Below are 19,719 nucleotides of genomic sequence, written 5' to 3'. Positions count from 1 at the left end.
CTATAAGTCATTGACTGAAAATTTTCACTATTATCAGCAAATACACGTGTTAAATTTGATAGGTTATAATCGAAAGGGAAAAAGTTAGATGAAATTGAAAATAATTATCAATGGCACCTGCTTGAATTTACTTGAATAAATATTCATTTGGTGTTTTTTGTTATTATTTATTCACATATTTGTATCAGGCTGTATGCATTATTTATCAGATCATTATTTATGCCAGGCAATTTTCACCCGTGAAAAAATTCCTTCGGGGCAAAATATTGGTTTATGTTGCCTTGTTATATCCGCTTCATGAGGATAATAATTGTGCTAATTAGTATGAAAGAATACTAATGTGATAAATGTCATACATCGTGTTCATAAAAGCATAAATGAACACGGTTCTTTGGAAGTCTTTATTTTTAATAATCATTATTTATGATTTAAATTTCTATGTTCCCCTACGGTATCTTCTTTCAAAGATGACCTGCTAAAAATTTAAGAAAAACTCTTATACAAAGATTCTTTGTGATTCAGAAATTCTATGGTATTTTCTAACTTAGACGCAATATTTTACTTCCCTCTGCATGAAACTTGAATCGATTGTCGAATTATAGATTGTTAGCACCCTTTTCCATAATATTTCCCATAATATTTATTTGTATATTTTTAAGAAGTTATGTGAAAATGTTCATGAATTATTGGCGTGGTTATGGATAATATGTATGCAAAAATAGTTGCTTTAACGTAAAATAAACTACGAACCTTTTTCCTTGAAGCGTAACGTAAAATAAACCACGAACCTTTTTGGTAGTTGAAAACATTTTTGGCTATATCGCCGCGTCAATGTTTGAGTGGCTCCGATGCTAGACGCTCTATCAAGGGAAACTTATCCTTTGCAAACGGAAAAGAGGAGGAAACAGATCTCCTTGATAAAGCGGTCAGCATCGGTCGGGAAATGTTGGGGCCACCCGAGCATTGACGCGGCGACATAGCAAAAAAAAAACATTTTTAACTACCATGGGAAACACCCGAAAAAGTTTTAAATAAGAACCTATTTCCTTTTGTTGGAAATCCAAAGTCCCACAGTTTGATGCCCTATCAAAGGCAATTGATTTGGTAATCAATTTGAATTCCACCCTCGTTCAAGTGGCAAGTCTTAATATAATTCTCAGTCTACCTCTAGTCTACCTCTTCTGGCTTCTCATAGACCCATGAATCGTTTTCCTGCATAAACCATTTTTCATGCTCTTTTAAACCATTTATCATGATCTTGTTCATTCTAAAATTTCTTATGGTATAATCAGCTGGGGCAGTGCATACATGAGCACATTTAAGAGTGCACTCGTTTTGCAAAAAAAAATAATTCGGGTAACAGTGTCTACAAATTATTATGAGCACTTATTTCCGTTGTTTGTGGCCCCAAAATTGTTGCCACTAAGGCATTTGTATTTATTTAAATTGCTTAAATTGTTTTTTGCCAGAAGTGGAAATATGCCGAGTGGATGTGATAAATATAATTTAAGGATGGAGCATTTGTAGCAGCAAACAGACCTAAGTTAACATTATATAAACGCTGTTTTCTTTACATGGGGCCAAAGTTTATTTACAGCCCGCTAGGATAAAAAAAATAAATCCTCGAATGTAATGTTAAGACTGGCTTTTCTCGCAAGAAATAATTGAAAATATATTTTGATGTTATTTATTTAAAACACGCATGTATCATTTACTGCATTATTATTTTTTATTGGCATACATTTTATTATTTTATGGTGGCTCAATTCTGGTCCTATGACCTTGGAGACCACCTAAAGCTCCTTCTCTCTGTTATTTTTGTATTCAGATGTAAAAACAAAATGTAGGAGTAATAAATTACCATTATTATTACCATAAAAATGTGACCCATAGACTTTTTCGGGAAGAGTATTTTTTTCAAATTCTCAAGCTTCGATGCAATCCACTATGCTACTTTACTTTCGCGCATGCAAATATTACATCGCTCTACCGCTCGTATTTCTTCGATATTTTTTCCTCCACCGCGCAGTATTTTTCATTTTAGAGCGATGTTTCCAGCTCTGAGACGTGAGTGACTAAAGAAGTGTGAGCTTCGAATAGGGAAGGCGTTTGGAAAGGCACGGCAGGAGCTGTTGAGATAGGTATGAACGGAATACCTAGAAGGCGTCTTCTTCAATACATGTCCTTTTAAAGCCTTAGGCAAAACGAAATTTCATCTGTCTAATATAAGAAATATTCTCTTAAGAAGAAGTTGGAGGCACGCGTTAGTTCACATTTTCTTAAAAATATTGCGACTGTTATTAGTTTTGCTGCTTTTGATGCATCGTCAAACCTAGGGAGAGTCATGTGAAAGACAAATTGTGTCATGTGGTCTTCAAAGACGCGTCCCGGAAAAGTACTTTTTCTCTTATAATTTTTCTACTTTCATCAAATACCAATGACTTTAAACTAATAATTGAAAGTAGATAAGTTGCTATTTATTTAATATATCTGGAAAGGTCGCTTCAATTAAAACATAATATCCATACGTATACGCATAAATATAACATGCTAGTGTCATCGATCCAATGTAAGGGTCCAATGGATATCTTGAATGAAAGATTGAGCTAATTGAATGTAAGATTTTCAATAAAAATATTTTCCGATGTAATAATTTAAGGTTATTTATCGTTTGACTTTACTTTACATGGAACATTTCACCAATGACCCGGAATCTCCTTTTTCTTAGATTTAATATTTTTAATTATCTCGGCATCAGATCTGTTGATATTCTTTCTATCCATGAAACCTATCCTCTTTTTTCCCCTTCCCGTCTCATCCAACATTTTTCCCCAACTCTAACGTTATAGTAATCCCCTTCTCCTAGTACTCGCTCTATTCACGGTCACTGTTTCCTCGTCTCATATACTCGCCTCGTCTTATCGTCCAGAATGTCTGGAACTTAATTTTCTTTTATATTTATATCCTTCTTCTTCTTCAAAGTCTTCCTTGCCCACATCTAAAATTCCTTCAGCCTATTTTCATCCTCCTTCTCTAGCGTCCATGTTTGTCCTCTGTAAAATGCTGTGTATAATCTATGAATACATTTTTACAGGATTATCCGCTGCAGAACTCTACGATTTCTTGCGCCCATGAGATGGTTATTTTTATTTGAATGAGAATGTAGGATCACCATCTAATTAACATTTCGCTGATGAAAATATATGTGTTTACGGATACCTATAAGACCTCAGGTGAAACGCAGTGAAATAGAAGCAGCCTAAGAAAGAACTCACAGAAAATTTTTAGAAGAAAAAGAATAGAATTGATAGAAGTTGACTTGTCAATGGCCCCTTCATATTCCTTTAAATATGCATCACAAAATATATATTATTGTGCACTGTTATTTCCATCTACAAGGGAAGTGACTGTGATGGCCACCAAAAATTTTAATAATTTGATTAGGTTTTCTTTCATTTTTGGTTCTTTATTTTTAATAATCATTATTAATGATTTGAATTTCTATTTTCCCCTACGGTATCTTCTTTCAAAGATGACCTTCTAAAAATTAAGAAAAATTCTCATACAATGATTCTTTGTGATTCAAAAATTCTTTGGTATTTTCTAACTTAAAGCAATATTTTACTGCCTTCTGCATGAATGCTTTACAGAACCTAGTTTATATACGTATTTTGAATTCACCGAGGACGAGTCTCCGAAAGCCTTATTTTAGTAGATATTCATTTTATGCTAAGAATTTTCTTCTCAGCGACACCATTGCGTATGCTCCGCATACCTCCGAATGATTGCGCCGCCAGACACCTCAATATTTCTGTCGAGCGAACTGTTGGCACCCCGATGCTATTTTGGTACCACAGCAGGGATCAATATCCACCCTTCCCGGCCAGCACGATCCTTGAATAAACCATAGACAAGAGTTTCATGCGTGAGTTAGGAATGCATTATCGTTCGGCAGGGAAGTAGATAGTGTCCACTCTCACCTACCAATACTTAATCGGGGTATCAGTTTCTCATACCCGTAGTTAATTCAAAATTTTATGAGTGAGGATCGGTACGAAATAAAAAATATTGTGAAAATGGAACAAAAACAGCATGAATTTTCCGCTCAATAATTTTATTATTCCTGTAAATGTTTTACACAATTTCTCATTATACACGGTAAATAAAGTTCCTTTTTTTAGATTCCCGATTTTTTTGTAAGTGAAGAAATGAGTTAAGAGAAAGTACACTGATGAAATTGAGAAGATGAGTACTGCAATCTGTAGAACGGCTGTCTTTACATATTTATTGTTTGTTTTTGTGAATGATATTGAATGATATGGTAAATCTCTTAATGGAGGGGATTTTGTCCAAAACTTTTCATTTTTGACTAAGTTATCACCTCTCTTTGTCTTCCTAAAAATATTTGGTACTCCTCTCACTTTCAAACATCTTACTGATTGTCGCCATCTCACTGATTGTATGCCGAAGAAAATGTATTAGTTAGTTTATGGATACGTATGGCCACAATGTAAAACGCCATTGCGATGAAAAATTCAGGCAAATCATAGCCTAAAATTCGGAAATATTCACAAAATTCTGACACAAAACTCCATTAACGATGCAATCACGACACTTCTTATCGCCATTGATATTCAAGTTTTTTTGTGATTTAATTGCCAAGTCTCATTACTCAATCATGGAAAATTTAACTCTGCTTCGATAATGTTTACTGTTCAGGTGACTTTGAAGTCGTGGGCCGTGAAAGATTGATGCTGTGCTGAACAGAATCATTAAGTTGAACCACCATTGGGAGCAGATTAGTTTGTTCGGTAAATAATACTGTACAGTGGACGCAGCCTGAAGACTGTTTTCACTCAATGCAAGCATAATATTTGGGAGACATTGTTTGACTTTGTCACACCATATCTATTTATAATCACATGTATTTAATTATATAATATTTATCGTTTACAAATGTAGCCATAGGATAATTAGGATTATTACTCGATAGACCAGTGAGTGTGTCAGAAAATTATCTTTTCCTCTTCATACTTTCGATTGATTACCAGAGTACTCACCACCAGCAGGTTATTGATGATAATAAAAATCGCATTTCCACAATTATTCATTCCTTAATAACCTATTTTCGTTAATCTACATTATCATCATGTACTATTTAAATGGTATATATTTTTTTAAGAATTTCATTTTTTCATATCATATCGTCATCATATCAGTTTATCTTTTATGCCCACATCAATTTCAAGAAAACCTGATGATACTGTAGATAAGTGGTTGTAATAAGTAATAAATAATTGCGGAAATGAATGCTTATTATCGTGAATATTTTAATATTCATCGAAGTGAAGACTGAACTAATCCAGTATATGTGTATATAAATAGCATTCCAAGGTATTCAAATCGTAATAATAATATAATAATTAAAAGCATATCATTAGAGAAGCGTGTTTATATCCCACCGAATATGCTTAAAATAGTTAAATACCATTTGGATTTACATTCAAAAAAGGCCATTCATGAGGAATGAAGTTTTTTCCAAAACTTACCCTGGAGAAAGTTTTGGCAATAATTGTTTTTCGACTTTGGCTAACACCCTGTCACGTCATGCAGAGAATGGGGATGTCATTTCCACGGTTTTTGAAATCTATCATGAGAAGGTTAAATTTAGCGATACGTCTTCGACCCACCCTGGCAAATATTGCTCTCATTCTCTCTCTAATTCTGTCGCATCTTCCCTGTTTATTGATGATGAGATTTTCGGTGACACCTCTCTCTTTTTTCCCTCAGCCGCCCTTTTGCTTTCTAAACGACCCTCTCCTTCCGCCTCCTGAAATAGCCCCTGTCAATTATGTCCACCCCGCCCACGCGAACCTTGGATAATTTGTTTTCCACCTTGTATTGATATCCACCCGCTTTATTCAACGAGAATTCATGAGCAAAGTCATCGAATTTCGAAATCTGACTTGAAAGCACAGGAAGCTTCAAGAAAAAATAAACTCTGAGCTTTTTTTATCGTTGCAATATTTATCTTCTGCGTTGGTCCTTCCTCTTGAAAAATGAACGCCGCTACGGAAACAGAGACATCGGACACGTTTGGAGGTGACGTTGCAGCTCGTCAAGCTCAGCAATCAGTCATTTTCTGCCTCTATTTTCTATCCTCATGTGTCTTCTTTTCTTCGGTAAATCTATTTTGTGTTTTTGTTCATTTCCTTTTCATTTCAAAATAAACGCATTCCCTTTCAATACTCATTAATGTATTTCACGTTTCAGTGGAAATTTTTACTTAAGATGGACCTTGTGTTTATACTTATTAGTTAGATTAATTTTAGTCTTATAAAACGTTGATCTTATAAAGGTGCCGAGACCTTAAGTAGTAGTAGTGAAATTACATGCCCGTATTTACCATACAGTACAGCATATAGCATGGTAAATATCCTTAGTATTGAGTACAAATGCTATTTAATTTCAGTAGCATTATCTCATTTTTTTAATAATTATTTATCTCCTACGTATTCTCATCTACTTAGGAAATATCGAGATGTATAAGGGCCATTAAAGGGGTTTACTCTTTGAAATATTCATAAGATTATCCTTTTTTAGTATTCTGCAGCTAATAAATAATGACTTATTATTAGAGAAATTATTTTGGCCTACATTATCCCCAGTAGTGTTGTGTGTTATCTACTTTTTTGGGACTGAGTTGCGTTTTTATGATTAATTCTTTTTTGTCCGTTAATGAATGCACAACCGCACTTTCTTTACTAAAGTTTATATTGCATAAAATAACTACTTTTCGATCCTTATTTTCTCGATTTTTATTATTTATATTACAATTAAAAGTGAAATTGGACGCGGAGCGAGTATTCTGAAGTAAGACTCTTCCTCTACGTTGCGTGTCGATCACGAGAATCTTCGTTTTTCTCGAGCCATACTTTAAGGACGGAAAGAGAGAATTCTCGTTTTTCCTGTTGACTCCCTTTATTTTGCCTATTTAATTTAACTTTTAAATACAATTTGTGTTTACATAAAATCATGCTTTCCATGTTGCTACTGTCTGCTTTTTAACTATTTTTTGCATGCAATAACTACTTTTCTATCCTCATTTTCTCGTTTGCTACGATTCATAGTTTCAGTCATAGTCATCATTCTTTTCACCACTGAAGATGGATATTTCAACGATAAAAAATTTCTACGTAAAGCATTCGAATCACACCGAAAAGGATTACTATCATCATAGCTGCGTAGGGACAAAAAAATCCATCAAAAATTATTTTATTTATAATTGCCTTTATTTGCATATACAAACTTGGTCCTTCTAAGCCATATGGCTTGTCAGAAGGTTCCAGTTATTCAATACTACATGTAGCACATTGAGAGCATAGCATTTATATTACAAGCTTCAACTTCAACTTTAGGGGCTTTTAAACAAAACTACGATAATTTAATATGTTTTGTACATTTCAGATTAAAATAAAGAAATTACAAGTTTACAATACCACTTTAAAATAAGAATAAATAGAAGGCACTCTAAATAGAAGATTTAATATTAAAGTGTTGAGGTTTAAATACATATCAGTACAGAGGGTTACGGGGTATTTGAACGCTACTTTGCTCTGAATGTTTAAAACTATGAGATAGAGCTTTTAATACTGTTACTTGCTGGTGTGTGGCTCTGGAAGTAGTTTTCTCATTTTCCCTATTTTCCAGCGTCCTTTTCTCTTTGCTCTTATTCTGCTCGTCTCTGCTCGCCTCGCCATCCCCTTGCGCTCCCTATTTTTCCCTCCACTCATCTCTCTTTAACCCTTCCCTTCCCTATTCCACGAATTTCTCCCCTTTCTCTTGTAATATAAATCACTTTTTGAGTCTGGGATGCTTTTCCCGGAAGGGGCTTTCGCTTTCCGTTCGTCCACCGTCCTGTTTCAGTATTCCCTTCGCACACCTCTTTGTGAGAATTTCTTCCTTCCTCTCATTCACCAATTAAATGTCCGGTAAATTTACATGAATTGTGTTGATAATTTTTATATTTTTGATTAAATTTTTATGTAGTCTTGTCTCACCTTTTAAATGCAGTCAACGCCTTTGGAGAGTACGCTATCTAAAATTGATTCCCTCTCTGCCATCCAAGATGGGTTTCACCATATTAAACCAGAGGAAACCAGTTTTAAAGTGGACAGTTTAGATTTCAAAGGCTATTCAACGCAATTTTACGCTTCCTTTTTGCTAGTTAATAATATTTCAGTAATATTTACCCATCGGGAAATTGAGCTGTGTTTATTTCATTGTCTTTTCGTAACTTTTTCCTTCCTTAAATATATAAAAGCTTTCCTTTCAACGACTCTTTAGTAAATCTTTTCTTTCTCGGGACACACACGTAGGCTCTTGGATTTCCAATTTTATTTTATAAAAGTTTACTGCGACTTCCTCATGGGTTTCTATAGCATGGCCACCTTTCATTCTTGTTGAAATAGCAGTGAAAGATTTCTAGTGATGAGAAAGCATAGATAAAAGTCGTTGCTTTTGATCAACTGAAAAATCTGCATGTTTCACCATTTTCCTTCTTTCAAAGCGCAAAACTATTTTCCCCCTTTATTTGTGTGTTCCTTGAAAATATTTCTTGCAACGTTAATATCAGGTTGGTTCATTTCTGTTCTGCGGAAGCCCATATTAATAACTTAAAAATTAAATGACATAAAATAAAATACATCGTCCATGCTACACGTGAGTACAGATAATTAGAAATTGGGGATCGCTATTCTCGCTCCACAAGGTAACATGAAATGAAAACTTCCCTCCTTTAAAACATGAAATGAATAACTTCTGTTCCATCACATTTGCGAACATATTATTTAAAGATATTTTTTCGATAATTTTTATCGATAAGCTATTACGGCAATTATATCATATAATGCTATGCGTAATATATATGTGACTAAAGAGAAAATCTGATCATTGTAATTTAATTTTTCAGTAATTGTCTCCACTTTCCATTAAAAATGCATTGAACATCCATGAAAGGAATTCGGTGACTTGTACTTTTTCACTTTTGTCGTAGGATATTTCATTTTAAACTCATGTTCGAATTTTCTCATATTTGTATACTTTTTCGAAAAAACGTTCCAGCCACTTTGTGCTAGAGTGCAAGTCTTGCTACATTCTTCTTGGCATTTATATTGCTAATTTCCCTGTTTGACATAGCTTTTCTCTTCCCTGCAATCTCTCCCGTAACCACTGTGGATATCTGCAGGCAATGAGTAATTTTTTAGTGGTGGGTACGTACTTTTCTATTGCGAATCCTAAAAGCATGCCATAAAAAAAAACAGTGGCTCTTTTGAAGAGGCACATCGTAAGCGTTCTCTGATTGCTTTCGCATTGGATGTGTAACAGTGGCGCTGGTGCATGCTCACATCTCGAAAACCGCTTTATTTGCGTATTCGCTTTCACTCTTACGTTGGTCGGCAGATAATCGGCTTATCCGGACGCGGGGGTTGGTGAATTGCCCCAGCCCCACTGAGTTCACGGCCAAGGGAGCACATTCGAAAGGGAGGAGGCGGTGTAGACAGGTGGGTGTCGTTCTCGGCGTCTTTGTCGAGGAAATTCTTGTTTGCGGAACATCCTTTATCCAGGTGCCTTAGGAAAAGGAAGAAAAGTCAGCAAGCGCTATCTTTTCCCCTCCAAGCGCTTTCTCTGAAATATCGAAAACCTATTCGGCAAACCTTTGTGAGAGGAATTGGAAAAGAAGTAGTGCAAAAGCGGTCCACTGCACTTCCAGTAAACACCTGATTTTTCGTCAACTGTCGTGGAACTTCCTTGTTTTGGTGAATCTGATGCTTCCCACATTATCTGCATACTACTCCACTTGGTCGTTTTTATAAGTGCGTTGCAGGAGGTGTTAGGTAACCAGCCGTTTACCTGTGACAAAATATGTAAAAAAAACCGGGCAGTCGTGGGACTTGCCGACAGAAGTGAAAACTGAAATAATTACTATCCATTTATTTTTTATGTAGATTTAATATTATTAAAGTACTAATTTTTCCAGTAATACTCATTTTTCAACAAAAATTGAAATTATTTTTTTCAGCACACTGTTTATTATTAAATATATGTTAAAAATATGATGTGTATGAATAGAAAGTAACATCATTTATATATTAAAATATAATATACTTTTATTTCTTTTATTTAATATGCTCTAAACCTATAATTGTTCACTATGCACATAAAAGAAACTACCTTAAATTGTACTGACCTGTATTTTTATAGCGTGTATACTCTTCTGCACGTTCATCCTCGAGCTCTTTATATTTAATGAACTTATACAATATACACTATAGATTTTTATTTTCAAATTTAATATTATTTAAACGAAAAGACTTTAACAGTCTATATGTTTACAATATATTTACAAAGTTTATTTACTATACCTAGTCAGGCTGCGTAGTTGAAATATCCATTGTAAATTTTTTTTAATTGTATGAGATTGAGAAAAAATCCTCCCCGGCGGGGAATCTAACCCCGGTCTCCCGCGTGACAGGCGAGGACGACTTTTAAGACGGAAATCTATATCTCGCTGTAGCGATCGCGGTGTCGGGTCGGTGACGCTCACGCGAATTCTATGCTTTTTCCCCATCCCGCTAAAGTGCTTAACGCCGCTAAAGAAGTTTTCACTTCAAAAACATACGAAACTTTAAGTACGCGTTGCTAGTGATTAAATTTCTTGTATGTTGATGGACCAATCATTAATTATAGCCAGCAACATAGCGACAGGAAACGTTAGTATGATTATTTAAATGTTTATTATATCACTTCGTTTGATGGAGACGTTTGTTTAGCGGAAAAATATCCCTATCACTATACGTGCTGCAAAATATCTTTCTTACCTTATAACGAGATGATGTAACACTTAAGAACCATTTAATAAATATTGCAATCTATGTAAGCATCACTTGGACATTATTATCATTGACAAAAGTCAAACTCGGGTTTTTTGGCTCCAATGAAAGACAGTTTAGCCAGCCGTAATTTTTTACCGTCTTCTTTTGCACCTTGTTGAATGACTGCGTGAATAAAAGGAGAAACTGCCCAGTGATAGTCCTTACATTAAAACATTATTGAATACGCTTTTTCGGGTCTTACCGCGAAGTACAGGCTGTCTCCCGACGATTCGCGACCTTTGCTGGTCGCTTCTTCAATGGCGATTGAGTTTCTTTCGGTGTGGGTTAAAAGCTATTCGCAATTCCAGCCCGGAAGACGCCAACTACCGGCGAAAAATGTAAGCAGCGCGATGGTGATGGAGTGAACTGATTACGTGTAATTCATATGCCGAATATAGGCTGGATTTTAAAGTCGGTGGGTTGGGTGTATTAGGGGTTAAGAGGGAGGGTAGAGGTTGAGGAGGGGAGAGTAAAGGAATATCCAGGAATTGCTCAGTTGGAGGCCCCCATCCTTGTTGAACTTGTGTTTCTGTTTTCGGATTTCTATCGCCTCTCGAAACAGCCCAGGTTTAAATCTGTTGACCCTGGACATCTAGGAAACCTGTAACACCTAGTAAGACCCGAAAACGTTTATTTTATGAACCATGAGCCGCGAAAGCATTAATGAAGAAGTACTGAATAAATATTTAATTCATGTAATGACATGGGAAAAGGAATTTTATCAGCGAAAATGTCTAACCTTCTCGCTATATGTTGAGAGGATAGCTAAGAGTTGTCACGACGCAATAGTAGTTGTTCTTCTTAAAGGTTCCGGTAACTCTATGCCATGCCATGAATGCAATTTTTTGTCCATGAGCCATAATTTCTCCATAAATATATGGAAACGATTGAGGCAGTTGAGGAAATGATGAGACAGGTAAGTCCTAAATATATATCAATTCTTAAAAAAGACTTTTTTACGTCAAGCCTTTCGTGCAATTTCTGTAAATGTGCTCATACTTTGGTTATCCCAAGCTCTTATTAGCATCGTTATGGTCATGCTTTTTATCTCATATTTCTGATGTATTCCTATCAGAACATTTTTTGCAGAAAGTCTTGATGATATAACTGCGTTTGAATTTGTTACAGTTTACTGAAAGCCGAGACGTGATTTGTTGACAGTAATCCACCTACCCAAGAGTGAACATTTGCGTCATACGCCTGGCCGTGGGCATAATTACATTAGTGTGGTCATTTCATAAGTATTTCATCCGACGCTTCGAGCTCAGACTCGTGGCTCATCCTCAGGACTGCTGAATATCGTTTTGAGGAAATTGGCCTTTTTATCTCGGAGTTTTGTTTTGTTTATTTGTTGCTAAGTAAAATTTTTACAATTTATTTTGCGTACAAACGGTAATAAAATCACTAAAACGCTTAACGTCAGTTCCATTATTGCAGCTATTTATGCTTTAAGGCATAATTTATTTATTTATTTGTATAATATAATCTGTATTGTAAAATTATGACCTTTATCTAGAATTCGTCTCGAGTTCTGACTCGATCATAATGTTTCTGTCTGCCCACTCACCGCAGCCCACGCATGTAAGGCGTTCCTTACATTATGGGGGACGCTTCTTCCTATTGGCTGTTATTCTTAGCTTGTGCAAGAGGTAGACAGTAAGTGCGAAGCGAACTCAGTTGTCAAAGCCCATTAAATGTGATTGCTTCCGCGGCACTGTGACACCACTGCGACGGGTGTAGCTGGCGTCGCGATGTGTAGCATATATTTAGTATCTCTGAGATATGGATGGTTGAAAAGGGGTCATGGTGGAATTTACTATCGACAGCAAGCATTATATTTTTTTCCAACTATTTAACGCACGAAATTAGGATTTATATTTAGAGTAGAATTTAGATTCCATGTCTTCGATACCATTCCTTAGATTGGTTTGACGCTGCTCCCAACTCAATTCCCTAATCAGCTAGTTTTTTGACACTTTATTGTTCCGTTATCACTTTCTATGCATCTCACCCAAGGCCTTAACCAGCTGTTCCCACTTCATGCCTCTCCTTCAACGATTATGTTCATCAGACCAACGTGTTTCACGATGAGGACGATAAGGTTGCCCTGATTTCTTCTCCCCGAAGGTTTTTAAAAGACTTCTCAATTCTCTTAATCTCCTTAAAGCTTCCACATTCGTTACACAATATATCCATTTGACCTTCATCATTCTTTTGTAGCTCCACATTTCGAAAGAAATATTATTCAATCTTTCGCAAAATACCGATGCTGTTGAGCTGATTACTATATTTAAATCATTTTATTTATGTTTCGAGACTGGGTACATAATGAATTTTATGCCCTTTTTGAGGGGAAAGTCAAAATTTTAAATTCCTCAGAATTGATAATACTTTAATCAGGCTTTTTAAGATCCACGTCTTAGTCACTGATAACCTGGCGTACAGTATTGCCTTAAACTTTAAAGCATTGCTGGCGAGAGTTGGTAGCGATCTTTTTCTACCATTTATTATATGGACAACGTCCTCTGTGGAATTATTGCATTTTACGTGCACTTGGGGGTTACTCCTTAAAGGTACCTGAAAGCTTTTTAGTATAATTTCCTTTAATGTATCCCTTTCGAGGTAGCTCATGTGGATTCAATGTTAGGTATTTTCTATAATTAAAGAGAGGTAAAGTCATCGCTCAACATTATTGCCATACATTTACTCCTAAGTCCTGGTCTTTTTGAAGACATCAAATAAACGTTGATCTTTTAAAGAAAAAAGTATGTATGCTCCTCCATGGCATTCAAGAGGATATATCATTTATATTGAAATTGGCTGGAGGCGTAGCCGAAATATAACAGACAAGATGACAGAGATGGCTGGGGCAAGACATATGAAAGATGAGATTCCATGGGAGGATCTACAGAGACTAGGAAAATTTGAAACCTAATGTTCTCTCAAGTAATTATTCTGATGAAAAGAAAATGCAAGAAAATATATGTAGCCGGTAAGTTTCTCGCAGGAATAGATACCTTGAGGCATATCTGTTCTTGTCTGGGGGAGCGTTATAGCGAATGGAGCCAGAATCATGGAATCTTAAGAGGAGCATATCGAAAAAAATATTTCGCTATCTTTTCGAGCTGTGCAGAACTCCAGGCTTCTTAGAGGGTGATCTAGTTCGGTTGTGGAAGGGGGTGTCAGTGGATTTTCTAGCTAGAGAATCATCATTGGGTGTTCAGGCTAGGGTATTTTAGTCATGTTAAATTTACCCTCGGCAAATGAATTATTGGGCGATACGTAAAGGTCGACTTGGAAAAAATACAGAGAAGGTTTCACCAGCGTTATGGATCACTCACAACTCAACAAAAACGATACCGCGTTTATCATCAGTGGAATTTTAGCAACTGGTGTTTCACCATCGCAAAATCGTAGCTTTTCTGCAAGGCCCGGAAGTCTGGAAGTTCCTGGCAAGAATCACTTACTCTTTGATTCCACCACAAGGTTAGTTTTGTTAGGTGAGAGTAGAGCTCACCACAGCCATATACGTACTAGTAGACACGTATTCGGGGTAGGGGAGCCACTTCCTTTATCTAGGTGACCTCGTACTCCGAGGATTTTTTTATATAGGGTGTCCGAAGTCTTCAACGAGAACCCTTCGAATGGCAGCCGAGTGGTTGTAGTGCGATGCTCCAATTAAACTTTTATATCAAGAATTAGCTTTTTCCGGACATAATACTTTATGGATAAATAGACTCGAATAAGTTCTTGAATTATGCGATCAAATTAACTAGTTTAAAATATTTCTCATATTTAAGGTGATCGATCGTAGATTCTGAACTGAAACATCAATATCTATAAAAAATACTAGGAATTTTAAATTATTTATTTATAAACATTTATAAAAAAGGAAGGCCGTGGAAGTGAGGGAATTACATGTGGTTGATTTATGAAGCTTGCCGATTCTCAGCTAAATTCTTTCTGTAACTGAGTTTTAACATAAAGGAAAGCTTTCATAAACTGAACTCATAATAAAGTAAACCATTTTAGGCATTCGGATCGAAGAACTGGAGTATAGTTACTGTGTTAAAGAATGAAATGAAACGTTTCCCCTGACAAAGTGAATTTCAAGACTATTATGGTTTTTCCTGTCTTCGTATAAATATCCTTCCTATCCAAAGTAAATGATCGACGGCTTTATTTTTTTATTAAGAAGCAGCGTGATAACTTGCCTCTGCATGTTGATTCTACGATCGGATTTCTTTCAGTTGCCTCGGTTACAAGCTAATTTGTTTTTGAGCTAATTTTTTATATGCTAATTTTATAAATATAACCAATACGCATTAATTTACTACTAGCTATGCACAGAATCCGTACCTTTTTATTACTTATATGTTTTATCTTTGAAAAATAATTATATCTATTTATTTATAATTACAAGACACAGTATGAAAGACACAATAAAAAAGAGACGCACAGGAATTCGAATTTTTGGTGCCACTACCACCTTCCTCAGAGTTAAAAGCATGAGAACCTTTCATTCTTGTTCCTAGCCTTGGGAAAGATGGAAGTGCCACCGAAAATTTTAATTCCTGTTAGGCTCCTTTTTATTGTGTATTATATGCTGTGTCTTACCCAACCTGGGATATGTACGTGATAAATACTTCATCGAGGAGTATCAAGAAGTATTTATTTATATTTTGTTTTTATTGTATCCCTTGGAAAATTTTGCGGCACATTTTCTTTTTAATGGGAAGGTCATGATGTAATTGACAAATTTTATACCATTGCCCAAATTACAAGCATCAATTGAGAGCCTATTTAGCATTTACAATAGCACCGCAAGGGAGCCATGACGTAAAAAAACTCCGTTGCACTGAAGATTCCTATATATCTGCATTATTACCCAGCCCCCGAAAGGCGAGGAGGCGATTTTTGCATAAAAACAGATGGAAATGAAGGCAAATATTTACCCCAAGCTAGGTTATCAAACCATTAAAACTTCAAAGCTCCCCTACCGACGCAGAGATTCAGAAATAGCGAAATGCAGACCTGCTTTTTGGACTCGCCTATCCGGCTCGCGAGCTCATATTTCTGTGCTCCTTCCGTCACGGTAGATGCATTACTCGTTAATCTTCGTTCCTTCGTGACTAAAGGATGCATCAAAGGCTCCAAAGTGCCGTCTTTCCGCGCGGCCTCGCGGGCGCCATTTTGATTTGACGACGTCCTTTTTTATATTTTGTGATTGCTTTCCTTGCGCGTTCATTTTTTTTCCTCTCGTTCCCCCTCAGTTTCCCTAAGAATGGATTCCCTTATGCCGTCTTTGTTTCGGATTGCAGATGGAAAAAAAATTGCTGTTTTTAGATATACCCTTATCTTTTCCCAATAAACTCGTTGGAGGATAAAATTCGGGCCACATGCTTCTTTTTTCTCTTTTCTTCAATCTATTCTCTTTGCGTTTTTTTTTGTGCGAAAACAGCTGCAGTCGTTTTTCTTATCTCACATATTTATACATGAATCTGATGCCTTATCACTTATACATCAGCTGAGATATAAAGGGTGGAAATAAATTGTGTCACGAAATTTTAGCGCAGGATAGCTGTTACCAGGAGGAACCAAAATTACTGGTGATGTTCAGGTCGAAAACGCACCATTTTTAAACCACAGAAACTTTTAGCCCAGCCTAGAGTATCCCTAATGCCTCTGATTCAATAACATCAATTACCCCTATTATTGAGGTTTTATGAATGACTGCTGATTTCTCCTTATTCCTGATTTCATTCTTTGAAATTTTCTCAAAACGCCGAAGCATGGTATTATTTAACGTTATTAATTATGTGCTGATGTTGAAAAAATTGTTTAGAAATTTTATTATAACACCGAAATTATAATTCTAATCTTTCTCTCCGAGCCCGTATATTTGGTAAAATTTTGTTCCGAATCGAATTTCTTTGATGTTTACAAATTTCGCCATCCCCAATTGTAAGAAATCGATCGTATCCACCTTTTGAACTCGTAGGCAGTGTTAAAATTTCACTCAGTCGACAAAATTCACATAACAGAGGTATCTGGTGAATATCCAATAAATCTTCGCCTGCCTTCATATTTTTCTTATGCCGCCCTCAAAACCGTTTGTACACCTTGCCAATCAACGTTGGAACTCTAATTCTCACTTAACTTCTACTGGAAGTGGTTTCTCATTGTATATCCTCCGAATAAAGTATTTTAATTGCAAATTAGCGAGAGTTATTCGATATGACGGAATGATTCTATTTACGTTGCCATAAGCATAGGGTATTCTTAAAATAATGGTCAGTAAGATATTTTGATAATGAATAACTTTTAGAGTGCTGGTCCTTTTTAAAAGTATTGATTTTTGTGGGTTTGAACAACTTTGATCACTATGATTTATCAACTTAATATTCAGCATAATCACATTATTTATTATATATTATTTAACTGGATTACAAGATTATGGGCGGAAGGATATTTCGCAAGCGAAAAACCGGGAGGTGGTCAAAATAATCAGGATATTTCTCTTCATGTAGTAGTGATGTAGCATCCATAAAATGAAGTAACATATGATCATTAATGTAAACTTCCTTAATAAAAATACATTTTTCGTCTACTAATGCAATTATTTAATAAAAATAAATAGAAATAATTTTTTACCGTTATTAAAAGGAAAATAGTCTTGCACTGTACGCTGCACAGTGTACAGTCGTGAAACAATGGATAATAAATTTATTTGCTACTCTTTAAAATTTACAGTGGATAAATTAAGGCGTAATCAGTTGTCATTTTTCAGGGAAAAACATTTTATTCTTTTATTATTAGACTTAAATGTTCTTTGATGAAGTGAATTTTTTCTAGTGTGAAATGCAAACTAATGTCTTTTTTGTGATCATATAGCCCTTGTAGCCGTAACTGTCTACTCTTATGTTATCATGTTAAAGTCAAGAATTATTCATCTATATCTATAATTGTAGAAATATGTTAAAGTTTAATCGTTTCTTTTAAGATAAGGCAAAACAATTATTTGCTAGTCTTTTTTTTTTAGTTTTTTTTAACACATGTACTCTCATTCTTTGTATTGATTTTCTTATTTGCAAATGAGCTTTATTTAATGCCCTTTGACCTAGCCCTTCTCACTCTGCGCTTAATCTTACACTCTGTAGCAAAGCTACTTGCAAACAGACCCAGAAGCAATAATTCACTCATAACGAGCTTCGAGGAATAAGGGGAAAAATGATCCCTTTGCTGCTCAGGAAACGACGTAAATTTATGAGCGAAAAAAATTCCTAGGTTCATAATTTCCGCTGCATTCAATACAGCGCAAATTTCTCCCTTGCTGCTTATACCTTAAAATTTGAAAATTTAATGAATAAACGGGAGATACTCTGAAAAGTATATAGTAATATTCTTTGATCATGACATTCGTTATTTTCGATTCTGTGAACTTCTTCCATAAATATCTGAAAAAATTGCTAACTACTGTCCTCAGTGATTTTCGAAATAGCATCAAAACCATAAGTGCTATATTGTGTATAACAGATATAGTTTTTTCGTAGTAGTAAACACCTTATGACTCTTGGAATGGCAAACATTATCATTGATTCTTAATTTATTTCTTAAACTTTCATCGGAGACTACATCCTATATACCTGTAGACTCAATGGCAAGTTGATCAGTTTACGCAATTTTTTTCTCATACATTGTGGGAGATGTAACCTCTGTGAGCACACAGTTTGAATTCTGGGACGCAGCTACCACACAAGGCGTTCAGACATTACAGATCTCAGCGCAAAAAAGCTCTTTCAGGGACTACAATGACTCACGAGCACAGCATCCCCACGAGTAACGTATATTAAATATATCTTCGGATTAGCGGGCCAATATCAATGAAAATGATATATCAAGATCAAAGAAATGAATAATTGTTAAGTTAAAAATAGGAATTTACAATATCATATGTAGGAGGGGAGGAAGTGCTACGATATCTTTAAGCGGTAGGCAGTGGAAAGCTTAGATTTCAAAAATTATTATAACTAATTGTAGACTTTTTAAATTTAATTTTTGGTTTATTAAATGGTTGTTATTTCATCTCCTAATTTCCCGTTGAAGCTCCAAATCCTGGGGATAAAAAATACGTACGACGAAACGTAGCAAAAATAACTTATTTTACAAGCATCAAGTTAAACTAATAATAGTTCAATGTATTTTGTTCCCAAAAGACATTTTCACTATGTTAAATGGTTTCCTTATGTCATGGAGAGGGTAGGCCCCCTCCTTTCCCCATTCATTCGCCCCTATTCACTACTCGTCACCAATTTAAACGCAGGAAATGTTTTTGTAAAAACCGAAGGAATGGAATTCTGTTGGTAAATGGGTGACTTTAGTGCGTGGCACCGTGTGATTAATTCAATACACCACTCCCCTAATGACTGCGGCGCGGAAAACTGTTTTCAATGCACTGCCGCTTCCCTTGTGTTCGCCGGGATTGCGGAGCGGTAAATGCAGCTGCCTGGGTCAGCGATGGCAACGGCTGTCGGCTTCAAATAGAAAAGCTCTCTTGGATTGAATTAGCGCTGCACTAGGGTTGCAAAATTCCACTCCCGCATGTGTTCTCAGGGACGACTTAATGTATGCACATTGATACAGAAGAGTCTAACGCTAAATTATGCTGTACGAAGGACCATTTTCGCAATATTGGCTGTGCTGTGTAAAATTATTCATACTAGAGTGGGAAAAATCAGGGTAGCTTCAATTCAAGCTGGCAATTGCTTCATTTTTATTCAATTTT

The 19,719-nt window shown here is 35.6% G+C and overlaps 1 protein-coding gene across 1 annotated transcript in view; it reads left to right on the top strand.

The window, feature by feature from the left end:
• Nucleotides 1–19,719, top strand: part of LOC124158187 (gamma-aminobutyric acid type B receptor subunit 2-like) — a 172,229-nt gene that overhangs the window by 82,366 nt on the left and 70,144 nt on the right. The gene's annotated exons all lie outside the window — the stretch shown is intronic.

The sequence above is a fragment of the Ischnura elegans genome, chromosome 4 (assembly GCF_921293095.1).
Source record: "Ischnura elegans chromosome 4, ioIscEleg1.1, whole genome shotgun sequence".
NCBI lineage: Eukaryota > Metazoa > Arthropoda > Insecta > Odonata > Coenagrionidae > Ischnura > Ischnura elegans.
This window is presented reverse-complemented; position numbering and strand designations above follow the sequence as displayed.